At 50.2% G+C, this 12,243-nt stretch overlaps 1 pseudogene; it reads right to left on the bottom strand.

Annotated features, from left to right (window-relative positions):
* Positions 1-3,058: 3,058 nt before the first annotated feature.
* LOC132086157 (zinc finger and SCAN domain-containing protein 2-like) overlaps positions 3,059-12,243 on the bottom strand; it is a 125,505-nt pseudogene continuing 116,320 nt past the window's right edge.

The following is a 12,243-nucleotide window of genomic DNA, read 5'->3' as shown; positions in this document are numbered from 1 at the left end:
GCAAAAGACTGTAAATACAAGACTAACAACCGTTCTCATTTTTCACCCAGCCCTCAGTCCTAGAGCCATTGCCCAAACTGTTCCTGAAGCCAACAGCACTACCAGACCTCGGGAAACTCCCAGCAGAGCTCAAAATGACCTCAAATATGAAGTTATTCCATCCCACCCTTCCATCAGTGATAGATGTCCTAGGTTACAATGTAAAGATGTATTCTATTCCAATCCTCAAGAGCTGTTGAAAGCAGGAAGGGCATTGTTTTTTCCTTATCTCCTGTAAATGGGCCAATCAATGCCTTGCCATGTGACTCAGAGATAACTCCCTCTGGGAGCCATTTCTTGACCCACCCCATGACTTATAGAATGATTTTAGCTCATTGTGAGATGCTCCGCCCAGTGGGGAGGAGCTAAGCATCCCCACCTGGATATAATCTGGGCTTTGGGACAAAACAAGCTGCCTTTCCACTGGATTTCCCAGGGAACAGCTGCCATTTCCATTGGATCTTCAGAGGAAGACTACACCCTACTACAGGATCAGTGCTCCAACATAACCACATCTGCCACTCCAGGAGGACTGCAGCCACCATTCCAACTGGACTGCTAACAACACCCTGACCAACAGGGTGTCAAGTTGTATTCTGACTTTATCAATGTTTTTTCTTTTGTATTATTGAATGCATTTTCTTTTTTTTTTTTTTTTCTTTTCCTAATAAATTGTAATTCTGACTTGGAGTCTCTCACTGGTTTTGCTTTCAAACCAGAAAAAATGGAAAAGCCTGAGCAGATTTCCTGAACAACAAACCCAACTCGGGAGCCACCTGCTCAGTCCAGGCTACCTGGAATGGTGTCACCTTTCTACGAGGGACAGTGTGAGCAGAAATGATCTCTGGGAGCAGAATTCTCTGAGTCTTGCAGCTGAATTCTCTGTCCCTGTCCTTTCCCTGGATCTCTGTTGCAGATGGGAGCTGCTGGTGCCACCGTCACCATTAACATCTCTCTTGAATGCAAACAGATGTTCCCAGTTTTATTAAGCAGGATTTACTCAATGTTTCTACAAAACTTCTGTATTCCTCATGGAATGAAGGGACCATTTTGACACTAAGACAGTGACATGGAAGCAAGGAGTCAATTGTGACCCTGGGGTCCCATGGAACCAAGGGCCCATAGTGACACAGCAGGGCCATGTGGATCCAGTGGTCCATTGTGACACTGTGGATCCAAGGAGACCATGGAGACACTCCCGGAACCTCATGGAACCAAGGAGTCCATGGTGTCCCAGTGGGGCTGCATAGGGCCAATGGTCCATGGTGACACTGCCCATCCAAGGAAGCCATTGTGGCACTGCGGAAGCTCATTGAGAGAGGGAGGCCATTGTGACACTGAAGAACTTCATGGCACCAAATATCCATGGTGACACAGCAGGGCATCATGGGAACCAAGGAAACTTTGTTTGCAGTATGGACACTCATGGAACCAGGGGCTGTTGTGGCACTGCAGAACCAACAGAGCTGCTGGACCTTGTCCCCTGGCCCTGCACAGCTCCTTGGGAGGCACGGCAGGAGAAGCACCCTGGGAGCCTGTCGGGAGTTTAGTTCAAGCATGGCTTAAAGAAAAAGGCCACGAAGCCATGCAACTGAGAGAAAAGTAACAGGTAGCTGTGAAGCAGTTTCAAAGCAGTTTCCAGCCTGACTTCTATAAACAATTAGTCTCTCTCAGGCATCATTGTATAAACAATAAGGTTCTCAGGCAGTCTTCCCATAACAAATGTAACATCCTCTCTGGGAAAAGATGGCACCCTGGAAACAGATGTGGAAGTTTTGGGAGCCGTTCATATCACAGTGGGAACACTGGTTTTGTTTGATGTAAACAATCAACGGTATTGTAAAACAAAAGGAGTGGTTAGAGTTTTCTCTGTTAGCCTATCATAAAGCTGTATTTTGGAATATGCATGAAGTTCGTTAACACTGTTATTTAAAGTGACTGATCGATCAATAAATTTGGAGTTCGATGCACAATGGTCGTTCTCCCCCTCACTTCAACAGGAGCCTCGGGAATGCCCCTCTGGGATCCATGGAACACACTCCCAGGGGCTGGTATTCCAGTTCCCAGCAAGGAAAAGATGTTCCTGCCCTCAAAGGCAAAGCTCTTAAGAAGGAGCCAAAAGCCAAGTGCAGCAAGATCTTACAATGACATTTCACTGCCAGCCTTCATAACTTCACCCATGGTTGTTGTAGCTCATGGATTGGGAAGTAAATCAGGGCAGGATCTTTGGTGGGAGCTGCCCTGGGTTAAGGGAGACACTGAGAGAGAAACAGAGCAGGCAAAGAGAGGCAGGAGAGAAAGGAGGACACCAATACAATCAGCTGAGAAGATGGCACTCTCAAAACAGAACTGGAACTGATGGAAAATGAATGGGACAGAAATCGATAGTTCTGAAAGTTTTATTTACTATCAAAGTAGATCACACACACCCAGACCTACACAATCCCGATCCCACACCCTCAAATTTCGATCTCACTTGTCCCAATCTCCTTCACCATCTCACCCTGGAGATTGTGGAATCAACTAGATATGGCATGGGACTGAGTTTTTCTGAGGTGGGAACAAGGCAATTTGACATGAATTGAGCCATTTTGGGGTAAAATTGAGGTGTTTTCAGTGGGATTGAATAATTTTGAGGTGACAGACCAATTTATCTTGAATTCTGGAGTGCAAGGATATGGAGAATACTTCCTGAAATCCCCCAAGAACACACAAATCTTCCAGAATACGTTCCCAAACCATAAATTCCACCTCAAACACCTGTTAAATAGTAGGATTTTAGATATCCTTGATCAATTACTTTCTTTTTTGTCATATTTCAGGTGTTTTTAAGTGATAAAGAAAAATCAGAAGAAAATTAGGGCCAAACCAAAAGGATAACCAGCCAGGTGTCCTCCCAACATGGATCACAGGAAATGTGGGTCACCAGGGCTCTGACCAATGTGGATCCTCCCATGGGGGATGAAGCTGGAGCGGTGCACGAAGCTCTTCGGCAGTTGGAGCACTTGCAGGACTTCCCTTACCGGCGCCTCCATTGGTGTCTGGTCAAGTCAGAGCTGCCAAAGAAACTCTTCCCACACTGGGGACACTCGTAGGGCCTCTCCCCAGTGTGGATGCGCCGGTGGGTGACGGGGATGGAGTTGTCCTTGAAGCCCTTCCCACAGTCAGGGCAGCAGAAGGGCCTCCCTCAGTGTGAATCCACTGGTGGCCAAGGAGATTGGAGCTGGTCTGAAACCTCTTCTGACACTCGGGACACTCATAGGGCCTCTCCCCAGTGTGGATTATTTGGTTGATGATCAGCTGGGACCTACGACTGAAGCTCTCCTCACATTCCCCATACTTGTAGGGAAGGCATTCCCTGGTGTGGATCCTCTGGTGGCAGCTAAGGCTGAAGCCCCAGCTGAAGCTCATCTCACATTCCCCACACTCACAGGGCCTCTCCCCAGTGTGGATACGCTGGTGCCTGAAGAGGTGGAGGTTTTGCTAGATACTCTTCCCGCAGTCAGGGCAGCGGAAGGGCCTCTCCTCTGTGGGAATATGCTGGTGGCTGAGGAGGTGGGACCTGATGTGAAAACTCTTCTGACACTGGGGACACTCATAGGGCCTCTCCCTAGTGTGGATGCATTGGTGGGTCATGAGGGTGGATCTGTAGCTGAAGCTCTTCCCACATTCCCCATACTCATAGGGCCATTCCCCGGTGTGGATCCTCTGGTGGCTGATCAGGGTGCTGCTCTGCCTGAAGTTTTTCCCACACTCCAAGAACTTGTAGGGCTTCTCCCCATCATGAATCTGCTCATGGACCACCAGCTCCAAACTCTGTCTGAAGCTCTGTCCACCTTCCTGGCTCAGGGTGGGTCTTTCCTCCTCAGCCACCCTGGGCTGGCTATGAAGCCCATCCTCCTGCAGGATCTCTGGGGATTTTCCTCCCCACTGGAATTCTGCACTGTGGAGTCACTCAAAATGACATCTTCAATGAGGTTCTGTGGGATCTCAGCACCTCAGGATGGAGGTGCAGAGTGGCCGAGATCACCCTTGGGGGGCTCGGGAGTCCTGGAATGATGCCAGAAGTGTCTGGTGGCAGGACTTTGATCCTACACAGGAGACGAAAACCTGTATGAGGATCGGAGGATTTCACTGGGTGAATGGTGAAGGGATAAGTTAATTAGAGTGTAAAACACAGGGTTTAAGATTTCTGTACAGGGGGGTCTAAAGAAGTAAGATGGAGGAATTGGGGCGTGTCCTGTTCTTCTTCTTCTTCTTCTTCTTGGCCTCCATCTTCTGTGGTGATGGTGGCACTTTGGGATTGGTTATTACTAGAAGTGCACCGATTAATAAGGGTAAAAGGTATTGGGGAAAAATTATAAATATTGTATACGTAACTTCAAGTATAATGATAAGTGACCGCCCCGGGGGCTCTCAGTGTGCCCATGGCTGGCATGCTGTGCAGACCTCTGTTGGGCTGGGAGAAAATCTTTTAGATAAACAATTAATAAACACCGAGACCGAGAAAAGATCAGAAATCTCTTCTTGTCCTTTGAAGCGCCGGACTGTCCAAGGCCACCCTGGGCCTTTCCAGGCCACCTAAACAGCCGAGAAACCGACAAGTGGCGTCCCTGAGTGGCGTCCCTGAGTGGCGTTCGCTGCGTGGGCTACTCCCCACCTACCTTTCGGGGGGGGGATCAGCCCTGAAGAGCTGAAGAGCTGAAGAGCCAAGAGGGCAGCTCCGATCTAGGACGAGTTCCCAGGAGAGCACTGATAGCTCCTGAGGAGAGAAGCCTGAAGAAAAAAAGAAAAAAAAAACGGCCAGAAGAGTCTGCAAAAAACAGCAGTCACTGAGAATTACATCTCTCAGCTTCTGCCGAAGAAAGTTCGTAGCAGAGCAGCCTGGATCGGAACCGGAAGGCGCCTCTGGATCCTTCTCCTGTGACCTGCTGGACAGAGACCGGGAGCCTTCGGACAGCTCTGACGACAGATTCGGTGAGAAGGTCAAAAAATAAGAACATGGGGGGCACACTCTCCCAGGAACAACGGGAAATTTTGTCCGCCTTACAAGGCGTGGCTCAAACATACACAGAAGGGATCCCAAAGAAAGAATTAAAACAGTTATTGTTGTGGGCAAGGCTTAACTACCCACTGGCCGAAACATGCCTGCTATTCGAAGTGGGGTTTTGGCAGGAAATCAATAGGCACTTATATTTTTTAGCAACAAAAAATGATGAGACAGCGTTAAAGCTGCTCTCGCCGGCAAGATTGATGCTGGAAGGCATCTTGGTGCAGTCGAAAAGACTGGAAGAGCAACGAAAAGTTGCGGCACCCTCGGAAGGAGGGGGGGAAACAAAGCTCCGGGAAAAAACTAGCTCTGGCCACAAGAAGCCAGGGGGAAAGGGCTCTCGAGAAAAGAGAGCAGGAAATAATATTAAAGCCCCCGGTCCCAAAACCCAGAAACCTCAGGAAACTCCTAAATGGTCCTGAAACCCCGGAGAGTACAGGGGAGTCAGGATTGGAAGGGGGGGTGCAGGGGGGAGAGAAGAGATCGGGGGGGGGTGCTTTCTTGCGGCGGACACGGCGCGGCAGCGGCGGAGCCGGCGGGGAGTGCGGGTGAAGAGATAATGGGAGACACGAGTTCCGGTGCGGCTTTTGTCAGCGCAGCGCCGGGGGTGGCGGTCGCCCCGGCCGGCAGGGTAGCGGAGACGCGCGCGGCGGACAAAACTCGCAAGAACCGGGGGGGGGTGTCACATACCAGCGCGGGGGCGGTAAACACGGACGGCAAAATGGGGGAAATTGCGCAGCCCCAAAGGGCCACCGTAGTGAGACGCGGGAGGCGCGCGGTTGTGACGTCAGACCCGGTGCGAAGGTCGGCTCGAATAGCGGAGCGGACTCGGGTGCCGGCGGGGGGCGGGCTGTACACACCGGTGGGAGGAATGGACACAGCGTCAGAGGAGGAGGAGACAGAGTCAGGGACAGACCGAGGGGAGGAGACTTCGGAGGTGGAACGAGGGGGAGAGAGTGACGTCAGCTCGGGAGAGACAGGGAGCGGCTCGGAGAGCACACATGCGCAGAGAGTAGAGCGTGGGCGGGGGCGGGCCTGATCCCCTGTGACGTCTCAGGCAAGGAGGGGCCGTGTTAGGGATTCTACGTCCCGGGGCTCCACACCCTCTCCAGACTCGGTACCTTTGGTTGAAACCCTCAGAGTTCCAGTCCCTTCCCTTCAAGGGAGACGTTCTGGTTTTCAAGCTCCATTTTCAGCTGAATTGAAAGCCAAGCAAACACGGTCTCAAATGAGATCGCCGACACGGCAGTCGACCGGAAAAGGAAGAGCAGTCGAGCTCATTCCATCATCCGAGCTGGGGAGGCCGGTGACAGCGCCACCTAGTGGGGGGCAAGGCTTTCGCTTGTGTTTCCACAGATCGAGGTCTGAAGTGGGTGTCGGCACGACACGTGAAGCCATTCCAAACGCGAGAACACGAGAACGCTGATCCAAGAAACAAAGAAACGAGTACTCAGACAGGAGTCGAGACTCAGGTTGCACAGAGCGGTTCAGAAGAAAAATAAAAAGAGGCTAAAATCTTTGGGGGAATTTTCTCTAGGGTCTTGAATGAAAAACAGAACAATGATTTCACGCAGAAGCGGAGTCATGGGTTTCATGATGCTTATGTGCATCATTCTTTCATTCATTGCAGTAAGCAATGGGGGTAATTTACCTATTAGTCAGCCAAGGCAAAATGTATGGGAGACTTTAGCTCAGGCAGCGAATTTAGATAGTATTTGCCTGACACATTCGAGGCCAGGAAAACCATTTTCAGCATGCATGGTTGGATTGCCAGTGGACGAATGGCCAGTTCCAGGGCACTTCGCAGTTAACATTTCGCAGGTCATTAAAGATCCTTTGAAAGAGTGGTGTGCTTGGACACATCTACTTCCTGTGGCTTCTACAGAACCTCAGGAATTGGAGATTTTTGGATCCATGACAATGGAACTCTGCATGCAGTTTGAAGCTCCGAAGGTCACAAAGGCGAAAACTGTTGATTTGACTCCCATTCATGAATTTTATAAGAATGCGTCAGCATGGTGTAAATATACAGAGAAAACTGCCAGGGGATCGGTCCAAGTCCCAGTGCAATTGCCACAGGGTTTGTTCTTAATTTGCGGGGACAGAATTTGGCACGGCATTCCTGCTAATGCCACGGGAGGTCCATGCAGCATTGGGGAAATTTCAATGCTATCGCCTGATTTGAACATGTTAAGGGAGAGAAAACGCAGAGAAAAAAGATCAATAGAACAATATGCGGCAGATTGCAATGATAAAATATTTTCTTGGGACAAGAAAGCGAGTATTGCTACAGCAATCTTCTCACCTCAAACAGCATCAGGGGTAGCCTTGACTCAAGTCGACCGCATGGGTTGTTGGTTGAGCAAACATGCACGGTCTGTGTCTGTCGCGTTGGATGACATGTTAAAAGACATCAGTGGTGTAAGACAGGCGACTCTTCAAAACAGAGCGGCGATCGATTATCTATTGCTCGCTCATGGACATGGGTGTGAAGAGTTTGAAGGGATGTGCTGCATGAATCTCTCAGATCATTCAAGGTCAATTCATGAAAGTATCAAAAATATAAAGGACAGCATAAATAAGCTTGGCGAGATCACAGGATCATGGATCGATCAGCTGGTAGAATTCTTTGACATCTCTCCCATTTGGAGAGGAATTTTAAGGGTAGGATTCTATGTTTTAATAGTTCTCTTAGTCCTCATACTTGTCGTCCCGTGCATCTTCGTATGTTTAAAACGTGCTATGAATCGGGTAGCAAAAGAGGTTTTCTTGGTGCAAACAGAAGGGGGAGATGTGGGATCTCAGCACCTCAGGATGGAGGTGCAGAGTGGCCGAGAACACCCTTGGGGGGCTCGGGAGTCCTGGAATGATGCCAGAAGTGTCTGGTGGCTGGACTTTGATCCTACACAGGAGACGACACCTGTATGAGGATGGGAGGATTTCACTGGGTGAATGGTGAAGGGATAAGTTAATTAGAGTGTAAAACACAGGGTTTAGGATTTCTGTATAGGGGGGTCTAAAGAAGTAAGATGGAGGAATTGGGGCGTGTCCTGTTCTTCTTCTTCTTCTTCTTCTTGGCCTCCATCTTCTGTGGTGATGGTGGCACTTTGGGATTGGTTATTACTAGAAGTGCACCGATTAATAAGGGTAAAAGGTATTGGGGAAAAATTATAAATATTGTATACGTAACTTCAAGTATAATGATAAGTGACCGCCCCGGGGGCTCTCAGTGTGCCCATGGCTGACATGCTGTGCAGACCTCTGTTGGGCCGGGAGAAAATCTTTTAGATAAACAATTAATAAACACCGAGACCGAGAAAAGATCAGAAGTCTCTTCTCATCCTTTGAAGCCTCGGACTGTCCAAGGCCACCCTGGGCCTTTCCAGGCCACCTAAACAGCCGAGAAACCAACAAGGTTCTGCCATGGAGATTTTTCCTCCACTGTCTCTGAGCTTTGGCTTAAACTCTGTCCACCTTCCTGGCACAGGGTGGGTCTTTCATCCTCAGAGCACCCTGGGCTGGGTTTGCAGCCCCCTTCCTCCTGTTCTACCTCAGAGGCTTTTCCTCCCTGCTGGATTCCAGACCGTGGAGCTGCTCAAAATGGCCTTTTCTACCATGTCCTGCCATGGGATTTGTCCTCCCTCCTCAGCTCCTTGTCTGGGGGAAGAAGGACAAGGAGAGGATGTGATTTCCCTCCGTGCCAGAGGGAAGGAGAAGGAGATCCCCTCAGTGCATCCCCAGCAGGACGTCACTGGCACCGGGGTTGTCCTGCAGCCGGGGGCCATGCTGGGCTGGGAGATGGAGCGGGAGAGAAGGGGAAAGGGGCACTGACTTTCTCCTCACCTGCCTGGGGGTCCTGGGGGATTCTCATTTTCCTTGCAGAATTGTGTTCCATCTGGTGAAGGTTTGGGTATGGGAAATTCTGTTGTGGGAGGAAAATAAGGGATAAGCACATTGAATTTTGTACTGGTTTTAAGGCAGACCTGGGGGAGAGTCTAAACCAGAATTGCAATGATACAGAAACTGCGGCGAGGTGTATCTGGCCTGGGAGGTCAGTGTCTGGCTAGCAGAGGGTAGGCCGACACCCAGCTGCAATCCAAAGCGAGCACCCCTCGGCATCTGAGGGCCTCGGGCTGTGCTCACCTGCGGACTGGTCTCGCTGCACACACGATGGCAAATAAGGAGCTGGACTCTCGATGGGGTCAGGTCAGGTTTAATATGAAGCCCAAGACGACAACCAGGGAGACACCAGGAATGGAAGGTGGAACAAGGTTATAAAGGGAGTGGGTGTTTCAGGGAGGGGTTTACACAGAACCAATAGGGAAGGGTGAAGGGATGAACTTAACATAACGGGCATGAGGGAAAACCCAATCAATACAAAGTAAGGGAGGGGCCCCGGGACCACAGCCAATCATAACCCCCCTAGGGAAGAAGATTCTGTCAAAATAGGAGGAGTGGGGGTGATTGACTGGGCCCAGGGAGGAGAAACAAATGTACATATAAGGGTATTAGGGGGAGGAGGAATTATATAACTAAAAGGACTGACAACCCCAGTGGCAGGAGTTGCCATGGGAACAACATAATAGACAGTCGAGAAAAACAGGGAGGGCAGAACCATTATCAAATGGGGGGGGAGCAATACAGAAAATAGGGGAGCAAACAAATAAACTTAACAAACACACTACAACAAGAAACAGTGCCTTAAACTGACAGAGTCAGGATATAATCTGACAAACTGTTAGTCAGGGTGGTGGCAGCAGTACCAATAAATGGTGGCTGCAGTCCGTTTGGAGTGATGAACGCAATTCTGTCAAAGTAGGGATCCTGTAGAAGCATCTGGTCTTCCTCTGAAGGTCCCGTGATGGTTATGGAGCTCTTGTCCTCTGGGAATCCAGTAGGCAAGCTGCTCCTGGTGTTGAAAGACTCAGCTTATATCCAGGTAGGAATGCTTGGATTCCCCCCCCCCCCCGGGCGGAGCATCCCACAATGGGATGATGGAATTTTATCAGTCCTGCAGTAAAACTCAATGGCCCATTCACAGAAGATATCTCCCTTGGAGGGCGTTATCAGGGGTGAGTCATGGAAGAGATAAAGAACAATGCCCCACCTGTTTATAGCAGTTGATGAAGATGGGGATTGAAAACATGCATTTGGTTACATCTTACATTGCAGCCTGAAACAGTGGGGTAATCCCTGCTCAGGGGGTGAACACCACCCCCCTTACCAGAACTGGCTCAGGTGTAAAACCCCCACCCCGGGAAGGCCACACCCACAGGGGACAATGTCACACTTAGCCTGCTTCAGGGGAGGTCTCTGTCCCTGTCACTCCCTTGCTCTTCCCCCCTTTTCTCTTTCCATCTCTCTGTCTACCTCACATTTACTGTTCAATAAAATCCACTTTCGGTTTGGTCTTGTTAGCACCTTAATTGGGGCAGAGGCATCTTTCTAAGAATTTTCTTAACCAAATTGTGACATTATTTTGGCCAGTGAGTTCGGGGCACTGTTGTCTGACCCCAAGTGCCTTTGACAACAACATGGCTCCCTCCTCTGAGGAGGTTGTGGTTCTCTCTGGAGGAACTTTTAGAAACTTTGACACAGCTTCCTCAGAGAGACTTATGGGAGAACTGATGAGGAAAATGGTTGTTGTAGGTGGCCAGTGAAAAAGAAAATATTTTGTTGTCTTTCCTTGAAAACTTTACTAAAATCACTGCAGGAAAGGGATCATGTGATACGAGCAAGACTGACAAGGTTCATTCCCTCCAAGGTGAGGAACACAAGGGGCTGCTGGAAGTCCCACAAGAAGCCCAGCTCAAGTAGCTAAATTCCCAAATAACTCCTGAGTTCACACCCTTGGGGGCTTTGCCAAATGTGAGAGTCATTATTCTCTTCGTCCCTGTCACCTTTGTGACAGCTACACAGAATTCTCCTTCCTTTTAATAATTTGTATTGGGCCAAATTTGCACTTTTCTTTAATTGAAACCTGCAAGCAGCTGAGTTGGAGCTGTGCAAGAATTGATCTGACTTGTAATTGACACAGAATTGCTTCTATTTTCAGTGTAATCATGTTTGGGATTTGTTTGCATTTACATCATATATGACTTGTGGGAAAATCAAATATTCATCAAGTGATTTATGCAGAGTAAAGTTTGATTGCTGCCAAGTTTATTTTGCCCAGTGCCCAGGGGATTCTCAAGGGTCTCTGTGCCTCTCGCACTGGGGGATTCTTGGGAAGACTTTGGGGGGGTTGTCCCTGTCCCTGTCACTCCAGGCCATTCCCCAGGGGTGTCCCTGTCCCTGTCACCCCAGACCATTCCCCAGGGGTCCCCCATCATTCTCACCCCAGGGAATGCTTGGGGGGTCTCCCTCCCTCTCATCCTCCTGTCAGGGGGTGCTCGGGGCAATCTCTGTCCCTCTCAGGGGATGCTCAGGGGTCTCTGTCCCCTTGCCCTGGGGGATGCTCAAGGGGTCTCCATCCCTCTGGCCTCAGGCAATGCCTGTGCAGGGCTGGGGACCAGGGGCTCTGTGTCCCTCTCACTGCTGAGGGCTGGGGGGGCTCTCCAACCTTCTCACACCTGGGGAGGCTGGGGGGGTCTCTGTCCCTCTCAGCCCTGGTGTGACTGCACCCAAACATCATCGGGGTCAGAGGGACAGAGACACCCCCAAACCCCCAGAAGGGCTGAACCTGGGATTTGGTTTGGGACTGAGGATTTAGGAAGGGACTGGAATTAGGGCTGGGGTTGGAGTTGGGGCTGAGATTTGGATTCGAGCTGGGATTGAGGTTAAGGCGAGACATGGGATTGGCTTTAGGGCTGGGGTTGGGATTTGGTCTGGGGCTAGTCGAGTCTGGGACGGGGATGAGGTTAAATACAGAACTGTGAGTGTGTCTCAACGTGGAGTGAGATTGAGACCAGGATCAGGGTCAGGTTTTGGACTGAGATCACCCAGAGCTGGACAGGGGGGATGTCACTGCAGGATGTCCCTGGCATTGTCCCAGCCCTCCTCAGGCACCTCCAAACATGGGGGGCAGCTGGGTGCTCCAAGATCCAGGTTCTCCCACACTGCCCCTCAATACCAGGTGAGCATTCCCTAGGGCAGCCCTGACTGTGACCCTTGGGGCTGTGGGATCAGCCCTCACGTCCCTGTGGGAGTATCTA

The sequence above is a fragment of the Ammospiza nelsoni genome, chromosome W, assembly GCF_027579445.1.
Source record: "Ammospiza nelsoni isolate bAmmNel1 chromosome W, bAmmNel1.pri, whole genome shotgun sequence".
NCBI lineage: Eukaryota > Metazoa > Chordata > Aves > Passeriformes > Passerellidae > Ammospiza > Ammospiza nelsoni.
The sequence above is the reverse complement of the archived record's forward strand: the minus strand, read 5'-3'. Positions and strand labels throughout refer to the sequence as shown.